Genomic DNA, 21,297 nt, shown 5'->3' on the forward strand with positions numbered 1-21,297 from the left:
CATTTTTTTCTCAGCATATAAAACATTTCCATGTCCCCTTCTTTCCTATTACCCTTCAGTACTCAAAAAATGAATAAACAATTATGTGTACCTTTAAAAGATGACCTAAGAATTCCTTTCTAAAATCTTTTCCAGAAGGGGCTGGCCAGTTAGCTCACTTGGTTAGAGCATGGTGCTGGTAACACCAAGTTCACGGGTTGGATCCCCATATGGATCAGCCATCAAAACCAAACAAACAAAAACAACCCCAACAAATAAAGTAAATAAAATCTCTCAGAAGAACGTTTCACCAAACATGTTTTTTAAAACTTCCCAGGAAACCAGTTATTTTACTGCTGCAACCACTAAAAATACCTAGATTCATGTTCAAAATCTAAGCATTTCTTCTTGACTAGATTCTAAGAAATAATTTTTAAGAATACAGTAAAGTATTGCATGTTTAATTGCATTCTCTGGCTCTCCAAAAGTACAATGAAGAATTCATATACATTTATTTTATTTCCATTTCAATAACATTATCTGAACATGATTTTCCCAAATATTTAAACAAACTCATAAGCTGAATATGTCCAGAAAAGAATTTAATAGAATTTGAAGTTTAGAGCTGTTTTGCAATGCTTGTAGTAGGAAGAAAAAAAAAAAAAAAGATCTGTTTATTACATATGCATGCAAGTGTCACATATGCAGGGCTTTTACTGCAAAATCTTTTGAAGGCAAGTAACTCTCCATAACAAGAAAAACAGATTTTCTTGGTCTCTCTCTTTCCAAATCCAAGGATAACACAATGACATGTAAATATATGAAAGTCAAGATGAAGTTCAGGGTGATATCAATCTATATTTATTTCCCCCAACATTTTGTAACTGATGAAGCTTTTAGCTGAACTCAGTAAGTGACATCCTTCCATTTCTATCCACATGTTTCCTAGAGGGTTGACTTGACCACTTGAGTTTGTGCAGACAAGCTCAAATATTCCAAGTTTTATACATTTGAAATAATTTTCAATACAGTAGAAAATGGTTCTGCACTTGCCACGCTGTGACTCAGATGGCACTTTTGAGAGGAAGCTGTAGTGAGAGTTACCCTGATGCTTTGGGAGCAGGAAAATGAATAGAGCAGGAGATCTGAACAGTGGCTCTACAGTAGGGCCCTGACCAGAGACTCCTTAAAGTGGTTCTCTGGCCAGGGAGCAGGGATACAGACTTTTATAGCAGTCTAGAAGTAAAAGTGAAGCTCCCAGAATTTGTAAACTACAATTTTATCAATGCAGTGGCTGTCACTCAGGCTACAAGCTGCTGCTTATCTATGCTAATGGGAAAAAATGGTTTGCAAACCTACCCTAAATCATATTGGGGTGCAACCAATATTTCACGCTGTTCAAATGTCTGGGATTCTTAAGGATCAGAGGATGAGAATGAAGGGATGCCACAGACTGTATGAATCCAAATGTTCAGTGCCTACAAGTGGAAGGTTTTCAGTTTTTCTCGTGGCAAAAGATTCTATAAATATTATCAGTTTATGTAATCTTTGTCCTCTTCTCTGATTATTGCTTATTTGAAAAACTCTTAAAACATGCCATCTGCAGATTTATGGAGAAAACTTGTTGAGGTTCTTCACATCTTCCCCAAAACTGCTCTACCAGATATCTGAGGATAGTAAGCAAGGAGACATGCTGAAAATTTGTAAAAACAGATAAGATGATAAAGCTTTGATTATGAGAAGTAGCTCCGGAACAGTCATCTAATGTAGCGTAAATAGTGTCTGTTGTGTAGTAAGTTTATAGAGAAAATGATGGTCCATCTTTTTAGGCTGCATTCCAGTACACGAATGAGAGCCGCTTCCTTGCCCCAAGCTGGTATCACCTTTTTTCTTCTCTTCAGAACTGACAGTCAAATGTTTCAACAGTAATTTTGAAAAGATATTTATGAGTGTAACTCAGTTTGAGATATTTTAGATATTTACTTTCCAGTTTTTTTTTGTTGGATTATCTATTCATGTTTTCCCAGTTTAAGAACAATTTCAAAGTCTTTTCTTTTACATTCAATTACACACCATATTTATGTACAAAGGAATCAAAAGAATGAATAACCTATATTTTGCCAACCAAAAAAATGAAAGATGCATTTTCACTTATTTTTATGCAATCACTCTCTTACCCACTAATAAGTAAACCCCATCTTATCTCTCCAATAGCAATGCCCTCTTGATTTCTAAGATATCTGCATAAAGAACAAGTTCATGTTCTTTGGTTTTTTTGGTTTTTTTAACCTGAAACATTTATTTTCCAGTGAGCTAGCCTGAAGCAGGTTGAGGCATCCAATAAAATCATATATAACATTATCTTTCCAACCCCCAAACACAAATTTGGCAATGTCTTATAAGTACAAGACACTATAAATAAGCATATTAAAGTGTCCTTGTTTTTGACCTAACTCCTAACAAAGGATGGGGGAAAAAAACCAAAAAACACTGAGGGTGAAAGTGGAGGCCTAACTTTGCCTCTACTATACCATAAGGCAAATTTCTTGCACCTCCTGTTTATTCATGTGTTGATGCTACCGATAATTTTGTAAGAATACAATAATGGAACAAAAATTGACTGATCATCAAGCACATGCTAGATGCCAATTATTATGCTAGGCCTTCACGACAGAGCAGTAGAAAGGACACTGAGGTATCTAGTGAACCATTCCTGTTTCTTTCTCCCCCTAAAGGAATAATATCAGAAAAGTCACATCTTGGAAACACACTTCCAAATTTTGCCATGCAATCATCTTAGAAAAATGAAAAGCACTATTCAGTAAGTCAAGGATTTTAAGAAAGTGTCATCATTGTGATTTACACAATTTCTCAGTAATAGACTTTGGTTATGGTGTTACCTTGGGGTCCTAATTCACTCAGTAGATAAAACACCCAGTCTGTCTAAAATTCAAAGCCACCAAGTTCAGCCAAGCTCACTAGAGAGGGTTACATGTTATAGAAAATTAAAATAATAAGTACAAAGTCCCAAATTTGCCACCACATTTCAAAAGTGATTACAATAATTCTTGGTCTGAAAAATCATAAGCCACAACTTTTTAAAACCCTCTGTGATTTCTTCTTATTTTATTCAGTCCAAGCCAAAGAAAAGAAGTCTCATTGTTTGAAGTCTAGGTTTCTTCTTCAGCTGCAACATCATGCGAAGTGATTCTGACTTGACCTGAATATATCCATTTTCTGAAGCACTTCTAAATCTAGGAGTCCCAACTGAAGTTCCTAATTTTACAAAGTTTCTAAGTAAAAGTGGACAGTCTATTGTAACACTATTTCCACAGAGAACCATCATTAGAAAACAATACTAACTTTTAAGAAGCAAATATTGTCACTGGAATATGTACAGCCAAAATATAATACATATACTGAAATTCCCTAAGAAACAAGTATTTTTCCAGACTCAACACACAAAAATACATTGGTAATGCCAGTTGATAATCTGCTTAAAATGATCCAGAAATGGATGCTTGAAATGTAACAAAAAATAAACAAAACATATGCCTACTTGCAAAGAAATTCAAGTTACAAAGTAACTAACATTAAGCACAAACCAGATTGCCCTTCCCCCAAAAGTATTAAAAGCAGAAATTACTGTATTAGTAATAACACTACTCTTTGAGATCACATCTACTCAAGATTCTTTTTTTAATCTACTATTTTAAAATTTGTATCTGTCATGAGTTTAGCTGAATTGAATTTAGAACTGGTTAAATTTAATTGCGTTTATTTTTTGAATTTAGAATTGGTGTATTTGATTCACTGTTTCACTGGTCATTTTTACACTGCATATATATAAACATATATATATATATATGCTATATGACATTTCATTATGTTCTCCATGTCTGTATAAATTAATAGTCATAAGCGCTTTCAGAAAATGAATGTTTCATCCTGAATATAACAATCTAGTTGTCCTTTTAAGTGTGCTGCCTAGACCAGCAACATCTGGGAACTTGTTAAAAATCAACTTTTTACATTTAGACCTACTGAGCCAGAAACTCTAAGGTCAGCACCTAGCAAACTGTGTTTTAACAAGCCCTCCAGGTGCTTCTGATATATTTTGAGAACTGCTGATTTAACCAAAGCCCTTTTACCCATTATAATAAACTGTAACAGGAACAGACATTGATCACAAGACATAATGCTAACTACATGATCACCTCAAGAAAAGGCATAGAAACTAACATGGAAAGGATGGCTGAGACTCATAATCCAAAGGATAACAAATTGGCATGTCATTAATTACAATTCTGACTCCTAATGTATCTCTCAATAATGTTCCAAAATTCAAATGGTACAAGATTTCTTACTTCCAATAAATATAACAATCCTAACACTACTGTCAATTTAAATGTCTCCGTTCATACAATTCTTTCCTTCTTTCTTTCCTCTCATTCACCAATGCATTTGATTAAACCCATCTATTGCTAATTCCTTCCATTATTCTCTCACCAAATTACTTCTATCATAAATTAGCTTGGACCTCAAATTGCCTTTGAGGAATGGAAAATATCACCAGGGTAAATAAATATCAGTCTCATCATCAAGCAAACTTGTTCCCCCTACCACCACTCCACTAAAAATTCCCCAAATAACAAAAAATCTCATCTCTCTTCCAGAGATTCTTATTTATAGGGGGTTTTCTGTAAGGAAGAATCACTAACGAAAGGAGTTATTTGGACAGGACTGAAACAGCAACTACCACTACGTCCTCTAGGTTGCAAACACCCCAAGGTCAAAGACCCTACATCAACACTACACCTCAATAGACCCCACAACACTCATTGTTTTCCTTTCCAACTCAATCTCACTTCTAATCTAATTCAATCAGTAGAAAGAGTAGTAGCTCACTTCTCTCAACTCATCCAGCATACATCCAGGATCAGAAACACTAAGAGAAACCAAATAAATATGAGAGGTTATAAATATACTAAATTTCTAGCAGGAAATCAGGGACTTGATAAAGGACAGAACTACAAAAGGACTTGTCTACCTAAAAGAATGTTCATTTCGCTGAACCCCAACAGCTTTACAATATAAACCAGTCACTTATCATGAGGTAACACAAGTATTAACACCCATATCATTCATTAATATGCATACATATACACACACATAACACCCATACAGACTTTATCAATTAAGATGACTACTAAGGATAAGATCTTGGTATATCCAACAATGATATATTTTTTATACACGCTTTTCCTAAATTACCTGCTTAATAACTACTCCCTCCCCCAAAAAAAGCTACTATAGGCAAAGCACAAGAGCCTAATTATAGAATGCCAATTAAAAATTTAAAAAAAGACCTATTACTCATACAAGAAAAAATAAATATTATAAAATAATGTGAGATTAAGAGACATGACTCAAGAAATGCATGGTATTTATCAAATAATTTCACCTCTCTGAGGCTCAGCATCAAAAACTGCAAAATGCCAATTTCATCCCCTTAAATGAATCACCAAGAGCCAAAACTTCTGAATCTCCATCTGTGCCTTGCCAAGATACAGAAAATAACTGATTTAAAGTAGAAATAGAGTAATCTCTCGGAACCTAACTTTAGCATTCTACTAAAAATATAAACTAAAGTCTCACCCTAAACCAAAAACAATGTCTCTCCAACAAACAGCCATTTCTCATGGATGTGGTAAATGGAGAAGTTGCCTCACAGTGATTGGGAATATGCTTATGAAACTTCCATACAAGGTTGCAACTGGTTGAGGCTAGTAATGGGGAGAAAAAAAGGCATAGTACCTAAATGCATAACGGAAAAGACAGAGGTGAGATTATACCAATGCTATCAACACAGAAGACACTCTACAAAAGGAAACTACACTAATGGATCTAGAATCAACTTCTCCCTGTTGTACTGGAAAAACCACAGCTCCATTCTTCTTAAGCTGCACAATATGGACGGGAGAAATCTTGTGAAATTTCTAGTCTAAGAATTTATGTTCTAAATATTTGTGTCTTGAGTCCATGGACTGACACTTAGGCTGGATTTCAGAGTAATCACATTGAGCTTCACTTTATCATGCTCAGCAAACATAGCTCATCATAAATCCAGCCAAGGTCTTTCCCAACAACTAATACAACTATGTAAAATGATTAACACCTAAAGACAGTATATCTCTGGCCTTGGAAAATGACAGATCAGCTTTATGTAACGATGGATGTGAAATCGCAACAATATCACTCCAAACACACAGAATTAAAGGGAAAATATGAAGGAAAAAAATCAAAAGCAGACAGACACACACTCACATAAATCCAGCACTCTGCCAGAACATTAGGATCCTTCGGAGTTTCACAGAATTAAATATAATTCACTTCCACAAGCAAACTATCAACAAATTAAAATGGAAATATTCTGTTAGCAGAGATAGATATAATAACTTGCTAATTTCCCCAGTAACTTATTATAAGCCAATTAACTTAAAGACTTACAGTACTTTGAAAACATCCACCAAAATATCTCAGAGGTAAGTTGTAAACAAATAGCATGGAAAAAATCAAGGCAGATCCAACAGATGAAGCACAAAGTCCAATAAAAGCATTCCGAAAAGGTCTAAGCTAACATGTCTGATACAACTGAGATAGGAAGACCTCAGTTTCCATGGGTTCGGGTTTCAGGACACACTTGAGTGTCAAGCCACTCTGCAAGGTTTCAGGTCCCTCCACTAGACCCTCTCCTAGAGAAAAGTCATTGTTGTTTATTGCATCTGTTTTGTGCACCAACATGGGGAGACTGAGTCTACAGGGGGCAGACTTATGTAACATGCAGTGGCTGAGCATGCTCAGCAAAGTGGATTTTATCCTTTGAATGACCTTCCACTGGGTGGGCACTGAAGAGCACTGAATACTTTGATTTTTTAACGGTTTTTGGTGAGTATGCTGGAATTTGACCAATAAGTATGCTCTAAAAGAGACCATCTGAGCCATGTGCAAGGCTAAGTTACATAACTGGTAACCACCCCCTTAGCTGAATATTCATTAGATAGCATGCATATGTACAGAGGAAGAAACCATAAAAGCTGAATCCTGGCAGAAGGGAGATTATTGTTCACTTACTCTGAGGCCAGCACACACTTCGTCTGTGAGGTGTAGGTGGTTTAGTTTTGTGTCAAACTTACTTCTAGTGGGCAGCTGGCTCACTCTCTTGAGCCAGCCTACACTTTGTACTAAACTTTAAGTGTGTATTTCTCACTTTTATATTAAACTTGATGCAGCCACCTCTCAAGTCTCTGGAGCTAGGCCACCTCTCAAGTCACTTTCTCAGTAAAGTCTGTGAGGTTTTTTTTTTTTCCTTATGTTAAACCTATTCTTATGTCCTACTGTGAATCTGCTCTTGAATTCTTTCCTGTGGTGGAATCAAATACCTGGTAGAGGATGGAGTGAGTAGAGTATGGGGTAGGTTGAGGCTGTCTATCAGACGTCCAGACACTCTCCTTCTTTGGAGAAGACAGTACCATCTTTGGCAAGACAGCTAGGAGAGAAATAGCACCCTCCTTGTGGCAAGGGCTTTTACAATGTGGCCACAAGCTCAGGGACTGCCTTGAGCCACTAGGGGTCATACTCCTCGGCCTGATCCTGGACTATCGGATGCAGTGAGTGAATTTCTTCTGCATTTCAGGTAACCGTTCCTGGTTTGGGTGAGAAGGTGCAATTTTGGGGTAACCACTCCTCAATTTTTGGATAACCATTCTCTGTTGTGGGTAACCATTCCTGGCCTTAAGCTAGTCCTAGGAGGCTGGGACCCAAGGAAAGCCACTTGGGCCATGAAAGGACCAGCCATTCTGTCAGTGGCTCTAAAACCACACTGTTCCCAATAGCATCAAAGTTATCAGGACAGGTGATAAATTAATATTGATGGATTAGGCTGTGTGCTCTGAAGGAAACAGAATTCTATTTCAGCATCACCTCTTAAAACTTCATGCATCTTCTTCTCCCTGTGGACCAAGACTATTAGCTTTGTGTTTCTACACATATTTGCTGTGTATACAAAACTTCTCTCTCTCAAAAACCTACATTGGTTTCTCCCCATAGCAAACACTATTATTTCCTGGTTCATTCTTGTGATTTTTGTCCATTAGGCTGCTTAATAAGACATATTTTGTGGGACTGTTGGAGCAGGTCAGAAAGAAAAACTTGTACCTTAGTTAAAGCCTATTGTCTTAGTCAGTTTTGTGTTGCTATAACAGAGTACCTGAGACTGGGTAATTTATAAAGAACAGATGTTTATTTGGCTTATGATTCTGGAACAGCTGCATCTGGCATGGGCCTCAGGCTGCTTCTACTCAAAGAGGAAAGTGGCAGCAGCCCGGTGGGTACAAGCAGATCATATGGAGAGAGGAAGCGAGAGAAAGAGAAGGTGCCAGAGTCTGTTAAACAACCAGCTCTCGCAGGGACTAATACAGCAAGAACTCACTCATTACTCCCCACACCTAGGGAGAGCATTAATCCATTCATGAGGAGGGATCCACCCCCATGACTCAAACTGTCACACTGGGGATCAGATTTCCCCATGAGTTTTGGTGGGGACAACATGTCCAAACTCTGTCACCTATCAACACTTTTATTTTAGGACTTTCAGCCTTCTGGAATTATTAAAATTTAAATATTCAGGATGGGTCTTAATTAGAATGAGAACCTAACAATTGAGTGTTTATAAGGTCCCTGCTCCCCCCATAATAACCTGTACCTCTGGGAGTCTGGACAATATTTCTCCAATGTGTAAGAAATACTAACACTAACCCAGGAGCTTTATCAGTTTTTATATCCAAAATAGAGAGTAAGTGCTCTTGATCTTTTCTCTGCTGCATGTGTAGTGAAAAGGAATGGAGACATGTGGATTGACCCTCTCATTTCCATGTTCCTTCGCCTTATGTTTCACTTCCTAGTTATACTGAACCTCATGTGCTTTGCATCCTTCCTCACTTTTTCTGTTGTATTCCTTTTTCCAGGAGTAGGAGGATGCCACAGTTCCTCACAGCATGGTACCATCGAGCATTTGGAGGAAATAATACACATCATAAAAGAATGAAGAGGAATTCCATCCCCCATTAGTCTAGCTATAACATCTGTTACCTTTTTTAGGAGACTTGGGTTACTGGAAGTAAACCAGGAATACCTTCCACCCATCCCCTTTTGGCATCCTAATCAGGTATGGAAAATTCCTACTATAGCATCTTGTTGGACTCCCCACTACAACACATTTTAGGTAACTGGAAAAGGTTTAAGTTTGAAAGTTTAAATAAAAAGAAGTTAGTTTATACTGCAATATGGCTTGGCCCCAGTATGGCTAGGAGACCAGGAGGGGTGGCCTAAAAATGTATCTTTAAACTTTAATACAATTTTACAAGTTGGTTTTGTTCTGCCAAAAAGGAGGAAAACTGGGTGAAGTACTCTATATACAGTCTTTTATGAAACCATATCAAGACTCTGGATTCAAACAGCATAAAATATGTTTGGCTCATAATCAACAGCACCCCCAAAGACTGAGCCCAGGCATTTTAAATGACCCACTATTGGGATCTGTTCCGGGGCGACCTCGGACCCTGGTGCCTCAGCCGGTGCCAGCCCCTCCAACTTCTCCAGGAAGTTCAGGCTTAATCTCTTAAGGGGATATTAGCTCTCCTGTTCCGAATTCTCCCTTTAGCACAATAAATACTCCTCCACCCTACCCTACCACACAAGCCCTAGTGTTTGTCCTCCATTACCTGAGGAAATAAGTCCTACTAGTACCACAAGAAGCAGAGGTTCTTATCAGACCCCAAAGTTAATCTTTGCCCTCTATGGGAAGTAGCTAATGGAAATGGAGAAACAATCAGAGTACATGTTCCTTTCTCTATATCTAATCTGGCACGGTGCAAGGAAAAACTTGTACGGTTTACAGAGGACCCAGGGAGGTTTACTGAGGAATTAAACACCACTTATGATTTGACCCAGCAGGACTTACAAGTCTTATCTACTTGTTGTGGATTTGAGAAAAAACAGAATAGTAAGTAGGGACTGCCCAAGAGCACACAGACAGCTTAGCTGCCCAATATGAAGGCCATGCTGTTTTCCAGGAAGGAGGGAATGCTGTCCCAGAGGCAGATCCACAAGGGGATCAGCAGATCTTAAAAACGTAGAAATCATGATACCATGCACAATACAGGGCATGAGGAAATGTACAGTTAAATTGGTGAATTATGACTGGGTATGTGAGGCCATCCAAAGGAAAGATGAAAACCTGGCTGTGGTCCCAGGCCACTCAGTGGAGGCAATTAGGAAGTAAGTACACTAATACTGACCTTAATTTCCCTGAAGGGCAAGCCCTCCTAGGTATGCACTTTATCACCCAATCGGCTCCTGACATCTGGCAGAAACTTCAAAAGGTCGCTGCAGGGACTCAAACCCCAATGAACCAATTGCTAGACGTGGCTTTTAGAGTATGTAAGAGACCTGGCTGAGAAGGCTGCAAGGGCAAAAGGCACAAATGATACCGGTAGCTTTAAGTTCCCCACCCACTCCGGGTCATCCATCTTGAGGCTCCAATTATGGGAGAGGCCATGGAAGAAAGACAAGACCTATTCAATCTAAAGACCCAAAACGTACATGCTACAGATGCAAGGCTGGCCACTGGAGGGCCAACTGTATCTGGCAAGCCAAGGAGGGACCATCGAAACCCTGTCCCATATGCGGGAGGAAAGGTCACTGGAAGGATTGCCCGGGGGCCCAACATGGGCCTGAGACTCCCGAGCCCATGATGGCTGAAAGGGACCCAAGACTCCTGATGGCTCCTCATGGACACCTGACCTCTCCAGAGCCTCAGGCAATCTTAGACAGAGAGAATAAGAATGCCAAATGCTTAATATGAGAACCTCTTACTCTGTTTTAACTTGCCATTCTGGTCCACTTTCCTTCCAAACCTGCTCAGTAATAGTAACAGATGGGAAACCTCAGCTTAAAAGATTAATGTTCTTGCTTAATTGTTCCTTACAAGAGTTTTTTTCTCCTACAACTTCTTGGTTATACCTGAATCCCCTATCCCTATGCTGGGGAGAAACTTGCTAGCTAAGTGAGGGACTATCTTTCATCTAGCCAAAATGATCACCCCATGGAAAAGAGAGCCATTATTAATATCCCTATGCACAATTTTGACAACAATAACAACTACTACTAAGATACCAGTGCACATACTGTCACAGGTTGGTGCTCAGGTATGGAATACTGAAATACCAGGAAGGGTTCTAAACATACCTCCTGTTAAAATTGCCCTTAAGGACTCCTCCAGCTACCCTTGTAAAAAGCAGTATGCAATTAAACCAGAGGCAAAACTAGGGTTGCAACCGATAATTGATAAATTTCTAAAATATGGATTACTAAAACTTTGTACATCCCCATATAACACTCCAATTCTTCCAGCAAAGAAGCCCGATGGAGAAGATTGATTTGTATAAGACTTAAGAGCCATTATATCAGTGCTGTGATGCCCTTGTATCTTCTTATCCCTAACCCATGCATGGTCCTGTCCCAAGTTCCTGATGGAATAGAATGGTTTACGGTGCTGGACTTAAAGGATGCATTCTCTCACATAACACTGCATTCTAATTCCCAGTACCTTCCTGCATTTGAGTGGAAAAGGCCCAAGACTCAGATAGCCCCTCTGCTCATGATAGGTGCTACCTCAGCAATTCAGGGATAGCCTACAGTTATTTGAGAACACATTAGCCAAAGAGCTCAGTTAGTTAGAAAAGGGGATTCTCCTATAGTATGTGGATGACCTGCTGATATGCAGTCTCACCAAACAAGATTCAAACAAAAATATAATTTAATGCTAAACTTTCTGGGAGATCATAGTTATCCACTTTCTCCACCCAAATTTCTGCCAAAAGGGTCAAATATCTAGGGTATATACTAATATCAGGGACTTGGACTGTGGTATACTGGATAGCAAGCTGACAGAGTCCTTGTTTTAAGGCTGGCTTTCCATTTGTCTGCTTCCCCCTTTTTCCTTCCCTTGAGGTCTGACCTTTGATTGAAACTGGGACCCTGAGAGTTTTGTATATAAGGAACTTATGCTCTTATTTTACGAATAAACACTTAGCCATGGACCTTCAAGCGCCCTGGCAGTGGTGAATGTTCTATAAATAGCTTTGTACCAGACATAACTAACTTAATCAGTACAATTTGTTATTTTTACTGGCTTATTAAAAAGGAACCTAAAATAAACTAAGATGCTCTACAGGCCAGCAGCCTGTACAGCCCTCCTGATCCCATAAGCTTGTTTCTTCAATTCCCAACCATCTCCCCTTGGGTATTGGCCAACAACAAGTGGCACCCAAACAGGGACCTGAGTACAGAGAAACTTCTTGGAAACAGGTGAGGGAAACTTTGTGTTTTAGGGTGCACACCTATTGCATTTAGGAACAAAGGCATATAGTCAAGAGTAAAACTAATGGGGCAAAGAGGGAATAAAGAGAAGGATCTCTTTCTCCAAGTTTTGAGATCTATGCTTAAAGCCTGGTGCTGCAAGGTCTCTCTTGTTCAGTTAGAAAAATTTTTACATCACATTCAAAAATTCCTGAAGAAGTTACAGTCAATATCAAAACTTGGGAACATGTTGGGAGATGGCTCCAAGACCATTATTGTGTTGCGGGTCCTTCTAAAGTCACTGTGGACACCTTTTCTTTATGGAATTTAATAAGAGACTGTTTATATCCCAGTCATGAGGCTTCTAAAACCCCTGTGGTCTCAAATGTCTCTAAACCTATTGAAGTTTCTGATATACTTTCTTCCCCCACTGATGTTATTGAAAAGCCTTTGATAGGGGAATACACTAAAAAGATAACAGGATAAAGAAAAAATAGTGAGGTGGAATCACCTCCTGCCAAGCCACTGCCTCCACCCCAACCTTTGGCTGTTGAGTCCCCTGACTTTTTGTTGGCTTTTGACCATCTGATAAAGTCCTGCCATCAAAATTATAAACGGTCTTCAAAGGCGTCCTCTCTGTGTTCCCACAGCCCTATGGTTCCTCAGACATACCCTATCCTACACCGTTGCCCCTCAAATGTCTCCTTTACAGAAGGCTTTTTCCTAATGCCATGGGAGAGAGGGGAAGATGGCTTACAGGGATACAGATGTTATCTTGTTGCTGAGTCTTTAAATGCTGAGGGACAAGTGGTGCAGGATTATCAACTGCTCCCTTTTAAAACTCTGAAGGAGCTAAAAACCGCTGTTGTACAGTATGGGGCTTCGGCTCCTTTCACTTTAAGCTTACTTGAGACAATGGCGTCAAAGCTCTCCCCCCAGCGTACTAAAAAAATATAATAAAAGCCTATCTTAGCGGAGGCAAATACCTTTTGTGGAAATCAGAGTTTTCTGAATGTGCTCACAAACAATCTGAGTGCAATCACAGGGAAGTCCCAACATTCCAGTAAGAAAATCACAGACAGCTCTTGATTAGTGCCAGTATACATCTGCGGTGGGGTCAAGTCAGGTTTTTTCAGCCTGAAAGTTTTGTCTTTCTTTCACTTTTAAAATATGGGAACTCCCTTATCTAAGGAGGAGACTCAACATAAGTTATAGCTCCAATGTCTCCTTAAAACAGCCAGATGTAAAGTAACTAAATGACAGCGTGTAAAATTGTTAGTGGTTATTAAACAACAATATTTTTGGTATCCCAAGGAAGGAAGTCTTGATATTAAAGATTAAAAACAAATTGGTCACTGTTTAAAAAATACAACAGGTCCTGTTAAGACTTCTTATTTAATAATTTAGAACTCATGTCATTGTGCTTTAAGATCTATTTAGAACCCTAACAAGAGCCAAAAACGTGTCTATGCCACTAAAGAGGAAAAAAAAAAAACAGTCCTCACCACCTCCTCTTCCACCTCTACCTCTAGAGACAAACAATTCATTTGCTCCCTTAATGGAGCATTGTCATAAAGGACACAGCTTGGGAATTGATACTTGTCATATCTTTCCTGTTCTAAGAACTGGGACTCAGTCCAGACACGAAAACCTCCCATTCTCCTTGTCTGAAAGATTTAAAAAGACATGTTTATATCACCCAAAAAAGATAAAACTTAATCTTTTCCAGTGACTAAAAGAACTTTAAATTGAACAAACTAAAGTAACAAAAGTTAATATTTCTTTGCAACACTGGTTTTCTTTGAACATGTTTTCTTTTCTTAACTACATGTGGTTCTCTTCTTCACCAAAGGCTCCGGGGTTTCCTGAGAAACACAGCCCTGGTGCCACCCAAACCTCCTTTGGGTCTGCTGCTTTTCTCTTGAAACCCCAAAAGTCAATGGCTTTCTCTCTGATTGCTCTTTAGCTCAGCCTTAGGCTCAGTAACCCATTTAAAAAACAAAAAACTAAACTAAAATCAACCTGTTTTGTTACCTTATTTTCTCCAAAACAAGGTGAGGCCTCACAGATAAATTTGACATTTGTTAATAAAGAAAAACAATTTAAATCTGACTGTCCTTTTATACTAGTAAGTTCTCTATTTTACCTATGTCTACATATACAAGTACATAAATGTATGTGATGTCTACATGTTCATATCTGTATGTATGTTTATATTGTCTGCGTGATACCAAATTGGTTTATATTAATGCATGCTCACTAAACCAATAAGTATACTTTTTTTTTTTTTTTTTGTCGTTTTTTCGTGACCGGCACTCAGCCAGTGAGTGCACCGGTCAGTCCTATATATAGGATCCGAACCCGCGGCGGGAGCGTCGCAGCGCTCCCAGCGCAGCACCCTACCAAGTGCGCCACGGGCTCGGCCCAATAAGTATACTTTTCAAGTCCATGTAACTTTAATTTTCTAAAGTTTCAATAAAATAAATATGTTTTCAAAATTTGATTTAAACCTTCTGCCTAAATTTGCCTTTGGGTCAACACATTTTGTGGTATGTTTGGTACCTATTTAATTTTTATTTAAAAACTAAAAACTATAAAAAAAAACTGATTACTGGGTTTGTCTCAAAGCCCTACACATGCCTTGTTGGTAGCTTGTATTTAAATTACTAACCAAACAAGACTATATATGTCTTTACTAAAAACCTTTTAATTATAAACTCAACCTATAACAAAATGTTTTATCTTAACTGTAAAACCTTGATCTACAGCTTTTTTTTCCTTTTAAATAAATAAATAAGAGGGATATGTGGAGGATGGATCTATAATTCCTAAAGTAAATAGGTCTGTTAGTTACTGTGCTCACTCTTCTGCTTTACCTATTTGTTTTACCACCAAGCCTAGGTTGGGTTGTTTTCATACTTGCACATACAAGGAAAACTGGCGCACGGAACAGAAACGCCTTCAGAAGAACTCCAACCTCGTCCAGGAGTTCACATACAAACTGTAATAATGTATGGATTGGATTGGATAAAAGATGATAAAAACTAGTGCTTGAGCAGCTCCCCCCAGGAATATCTTTCTGTGCAGATCAACATGGACAGTCTTTTGTCAACCCCCTCCAATGGCTGGAATATTATTATCCCACTCCCATATTACACCACCCTGTTGGGTTTCCTGCAGATGATGAGAAGGCAGTTAGAGACTGGTCTTTTCATCACCTAAAATCCCAGCTGCCATCTGACTGGGTGGTACCTGAGGGTTGGGTGACTAGTATATGGCATACAACTCAGGGTATAGCCCATCCAGATTTGTGGAGATTGCTTGCTTCATTGAGTGTTGTTACTATATCTATGATAGACCAAGTTCAAAACCTTGTGGTTTCCTAAGGTCTATGCTCCTGTGTAGCTCCTCCCAATGTGTTACTTGTGGGAAATTTTTAAATAATGCCCTATTGTAATGGTTATAATATTTCCTGTAACCAATGTACTTTAACATCCTGTATCTCTTCCAGTATTGGGAATGAACACACATAAAAGAGATTGATGGTTTCAACACAACCCCCTTTTGAAGCCCTCTCTGTGTATATAAATGGCTCTTGGTATGAGGATACAGACACTCAGGTCTTATCCCATGTTTCTGCACTGTTATTTTGAAAAAAACACTTTCTAAGATTACTTATTGCTGGAGTCCTTGTGCTTATTTCTGTTGTAGCTAACACAGTAACCTCTATGCTGGCTTTGTCTCAAAGTATCCATACTGCCCATTACGTACATCAACTGGCTCAGATAAAAAAATTAATGCCAAACTTAATGCTCTTGAAATGACAGTAGACTAAAAAGAGGTACAGGTTTTTAAAACGTGCACATCGTTGTGAAGCCATGTCACCTATAAATAAATTTGTGTTACCACAAAGCCCTATAATGAGACAAAATGGGAATGGGAAAAAATACACTGCCATATGCTGGGGCTCTGAAATTCAATTTTACTGTAGATTTGGACGTTTTACATCAAGACATTTTAAACATTCAAAACAGTCAGTCAGATATTGTGACTCCTGAGGAACTTGTGAAAAAATTGTTTGATAAATTGTCTCAGCTGAATCCTTAGACTATGGTACAACAACTGTTATACCTGTTCGTAGCTTTTATAATTGCTTCTGTATTTTCCCTTTTGTATCTCTCAGTCTGCCTCCACTGTAACAACCACCAATTGCAATAATTCCATACTATCACCCACCAATTATAGCTTCAGATGGGAGGTCCTAGGATCTTCATTGTTCAAAATACAGAAAGGGGAAATGTGGTATACTGAATAGCAAGCTGACAGAGTCCTTGCTGTTTTAAGGGAGTAAGCCAGCAAAGCTGGCTTCCCATTAGCCTGCTTCCCCCTTCTCCCTCCCCTTGAGGTCTGACCTTTGATTAAAACCGGGACCCTGAGAGCTTTGTATATGAGGAACTTATGCTCTTATTTTACGAATAAACACTTAGCCATGGACCTTCAAGTACCCTGGCAGTGGTGAATGTTCTATAAATAGCTTTGTACCAGACGTAACTAACTTAACCAGTAAAATTTGTTATTTTTACTAGCTTATTAAAAAGGAACCTAAAATAAACTAAGATGCTCTACAGGCCAGCAGCCTATACAGCCCTCCTGATCCCATAAGCGTTTCTTCAATTCCCCACTGTCTCCCTTTGGGTACTGGCCAACAACACTGGATGTTGATCCCTGAGAGGAATGAGGCAATCCTCACTTTGCAGCCTCCTCATACCAAGAGGCAACTTAGAGCCTTTTTGGGAATGGCAGATTTCTTGACTTAAATCTGCTTCTTGTGAGTCCTTACGGAAGCCCCAGCAGGACAGAGACAACTCTATCTACTTGTCTGAATCCATGGAAGATCTCAAATACCTATTCAGAAGAGAAAAATCCTGAGACCAACTAACAGCCAGATATATAATGTGGTGGATGATCCTATATCTAGTAGTTTTCCTGGTAATACTGACTATTGTATTGTCATTCTGTTATTTTTCCAGACTCGCTCCTCTTGGGAAAGATCCATGCTGGGTTTAGAGACTTCTGTCATAATGTGAATGAACAACTGTTACCACTTATTTAACCTAAACATCCCTCTTTTAACATCTACAATGCCTAATGCAGAATGGGACAAAAATGCTATAGTCAAAATGTTCTCCATTATAGCTAAAGGTGAAAATCTTTGTAACTCCTGGATGTGTCATTACAATCCTCATGTTTGGACAAACATAATAAGAGCATTACTTTAGGAGGGGAAACTAAACATCAAATTTCTGGGTTGGGAGCCTAGCACACCAGCTATTGGAGTCCCTTCGAGAAAACACCGAATCTATGACATGCAGGAACCAACCACCTCTCCACAATATCCATCCATGAATGTAAAACTAGTTAATTTGCACACTTCAGGTAGCATGTCACCCTTGTGGAAGTCTCACGGTCTGAACTTCCTCAACAATATATCCTAAGATTTTCTCAGGCTCTTGTATCCCATATGATACACACTGGTGTCCCATTAACAACACTAAGGATAAGGAGACCCTAAAAACTAAAGTTATTTGTAGTTTGTATAAAGGATGTAACATGGCCCTAGGTCACTGGAAAGTAGATTTTGACATCCCAAAGGCAGGATTTAGTAATGACGTGATTCCCAGTCAGAAAGGCTGCTGTCTCAAGATGTAACATGTCTAATTCTCCTGGTTGGGTATCACAAATTCTTACAGAACTTAACATGACTGCTCCCAAAAGGGCCTGTGCTCCACTGGGATACATCTTCTTGTGCGCACACCCCTCAAATTGGCAGACCTCTCGTATAAGTAAGTATATGGAATGGCCTCCAGATTCCATATACCCAAATGGAAGATTTTCCTCACCTTTTAAAGCAAAGGCCTATCAATGTATATACAACGTAGTTTTTACAGGACAATGTAAACTGGGACACCTGGCTCCTGACAGTATATTTCTGTGTAACAAAATTACAACAAAACGGGGGGGGGCGGGAGGGGAGCCATATGCCTAACATTAGCCAGTATTGGTGCAGCTATCAGATTAGCTGCTCCCTGCAGAGGATTCACATATCAAGAAGCCACCTCACAGAATTTGACTAACACCATAGCTGAATTAGCCCAGACAAGCAGGATGCTATACAAAAACCACAGGCATCCCTACACTCTAGCTGGTGTTGCCTCGGTCAGTTGCATGGCCCTAGATTATCTTCTGGCTCAAAAAGGGAGAGTATAACACATATTAAATGAAATGTACTGGCCCTCACAAGATGCCGGTGCCTTAATCCTGGACTTCCCAGACCACAGAACAAAATAACACACCGGAGACTTTCGGGGGGAAACTAGGTCGATGGCTGGTGGCGCCTGGATGGGCAGCTGAGCTCTGGCTTTGCAGTGTGATTTAGACTGCCGGCGGCAAGATGGCGGTCTGAAGGCAGCGGCAGCGGTGGAAACTCAAGACTCGGGGGCCCCAGGGACTAGAAGAAATCACAGTGCCTACTTGGAAAGAAGAAAAGGTAGTGACTTGCCCCAGCCCGAGCCCAGAGCGGGCCTCGAGAAAGGTTGGAGCGCCGCCACTTGCAGATGGTGACTGCGCAACTCTGCGCCCGCCCGTGGAAGCAGCAGCAACAGCAGCAGCAGCGACAGAAGCAGCGCCAGCGGTAGGGGTGGCAGCGGCGGAACTGGTGGCAGTGGCAACAGTGGAGGAGCCAGTGGCAGCAGTGGAGCAACCAGTGGCAGCGGCGGCAGCGCTCTCGACAGCAGCGGCAGCAGCGGAAGTGGCACCAGCGGTGGAGGTGCCAGCGGAAGCGACGCCAGTGGTAGCGGTGCCAGTGGCAGCAGCGGAGGAACCGGCGGCAGCGGTAGCGGAGGAACCGGCGTCAGCGGCAGCAGCGCCCTCAAGAGCAGCGGTGCCAGCGGCAGCAGTGGAAGAGCTGGCGGTGGCGGCGTCAGCGGCAGCGGCGTCAGCGGCAGCGGCAGTAGCGGAGGAACAGGCAGCAGCAGTGCCCTCGACAGCAGCAGCAGTGAAGCCCTCAACAGCAGCGGAAGCGGCGCCAGCGGTAGCAACGGCAGCGCCGGAAGCAGTGCCAGTGGTAGAGGCTCCAGCGGCAGCAGCAGAGGAACCAGCAGCAGCGGCAGCAGCACCCTCGACAGCAGCGGCAGTGGCGGAAGCGGCACTATTGGTAGCGGCGGCAGCAGCAGAGGAATCGGCGGCCGCAGCGCCCTCGGCGGCAGCGGTAGCTGCGCCAGCGGTAGCAGAGGCAGCAACAAAGAAGCCGGCGGCAGCGGCGACATAAGCAGCACCGGCGGTAGCAGTGGCAGCAGCAGCAGTGCCCTCTACAGCAGCGGTAGCGGTGCAAGTGGCGCCAGCGGTAGGAGCGGCAGTGGCAGCAGCGGAGGAACAGGAGGCAGCGGGAGCTGTGCCCACGACAGGAGCGGCAGAAGCAGTGCCAGCGGTAGCGGCGGCAGCAGCAGAGGAACCGGCGGCGGCAGTGGAAGAGCCAGCGGCAGCGGAAGAGCCAGCGGCAGCGGAAGAGCCGGCGGCAGCAGCAGAGGAACCGGAAGCACTGGAGCCAGCGGCAGTGGCAGCAGCAGAGAAAACGGCAGCGGCAGCGGCGGAGGAACCGGTGGCAGTGGCAGCGGTGCCAGTGGTAGCAGCGGCGGCAGCAGCGGAGGAACGGGCGGCTGCAGCTGAGCCAACGGCAACAGCGGAGGAACCGGCGACAGCGGAGACGGTGGCAGTGGCAGCAGTGGAGGAAACGGCAGCAGCAGCAGCGGAGGTAGCGGCAGCAGCAAAGGAGCCAGCAGCGGTGGTAGCGGCGCCCTCGACAGCAGCGGCAGCGGTGGCAGTGGCGCCAGCAGTAGTGGCGGTGACAGCAGTGGAGGAACCGGTGGCAGCGGAGGAGCCGGCGGCAGCAGAGGAGACGGCGGCAGCAGCGGAGGAACCGGCGACAGAGGAGCAGCAGCGAAGGAGTCGGCGGCGGTGGCAGTGGCGCACTCGTGAGCAGCGGCAGCAATGGCAGTGGCGCCAGCGGTAGTGGCGGTGGCAGCAGCAGAGGAACTGGGGCCAGCAGCAGCAGCAAAGGAGTCAGCGGCGGTGGCAGTGGCGCACTCGTGAGCAGCGGCAGCAATGGCAGTGGCTCCAGCAGTAGCGGCGGCGGCAGCAGCCGAGGAACCGGCAGCAGCGGCAGCAGCAGAGGAAACGGAGGCAGCAGCAGAGGAAACGGAGGCAGCAGCAGCGGAGGTGGCGCCAGCAGTAGTGGCGACAGCGGCAGCAGCGGAGGAGCCAGTGGCGGTGGCAGCGGTGCCCTCGACAGCAGTGGCAGCGGCGGAGGCAGCAGCGGTGGAGCCGGCGGCAAAGGCGGAGCAAGCGGCAGCAGCGGAGGAACCGGCGGCAGAGGAGCCGGCGGCAGTGTCAGCAGTGGAGGAAACGGCAGCAGCAGCAGCGCCAGTGGCAGCAGCGAAGGAGCTGGCGGTGGTGGCAGCGGCGCCCTCGAGAGCAGCGGCAGCGACAGCAGTGGCGCCAGCGGTAGCGGCGGCGGCAGCAGTGGAGGAACCGGCAGCAGCGGCAGAGCCAGCGGCAGCAGTGGAGGAACCGGCGGCAGTGGCAGTGGCATAAGCAGCAACAGCTGTGGCGGCAGCAGCGGAGGAACCGGTGGCAGTGGCAGCAGCGCCCTCAACAGCAGCGGCAGCGGCAGAAGCAGCACCAGCAGCAGCGCCAGCGGAGGAACCGTCGGCAGTCACAGTGGCGCCCTCGACAGCAGCGGCAGCGGCGGCAGTGGTGCCAGCGGTAGTGGTGGTGGCAACAGGGGAGGAACTGGCAGCAGTGGCAGCAGCGGAGGAAATAGCGGCAGCAGCAGCAGAGCCC

The 21,297-nt window shown here is 42.5% G+C and overlaps 2 non-coding genes across 2 annotated transcripts; both read right to left on the reverse strand.

Annotated features, from left to right (window-relative positions):
* Nucleotides 1-4,516: 4,516 nt before the first annotated feature.
* LOC134374459 (small nucleolar RNA SNORD108) lies at nt 4,517-4,585 on the reverse strand. Its single transcript, XR_010023303.1, has one exon. It is a non-coding gene; the product is annotated as a small nucleolar RNA SNORD108 (small nucleolar RNA).
* A 1,455-nt stretch (nt 4,586-6,040) lies between these two features.
* Nucleotides 6,041-6,107, reverse strand: LOC134374433 (small nucleolar RNA SNORD64). The gene has a single exon (XR_010023278.1). It is a non-coding gene; the product is annotated as a small nucleolar RNA SNORD64 (small nucleolar RNA).
* Nucleotides 6,108-21,297: the final 15,190 nt, after the last annotated feature.

The sequence above is a fragment of the Cynocephalus volans genome, chromosome 3 (genome assembly GCF_027409185.1).
Source record: "Cynocephalus volans isolate mCynVol1 chromosome 3, mCynVol1.pri, whole genome shotgun sequence".
NCBI lineage: Eukaryota > Metazoa > Chordata > Mammalia > Dermoptera > Cynocephalidae > Cynocephalus > Cynocephalus volans.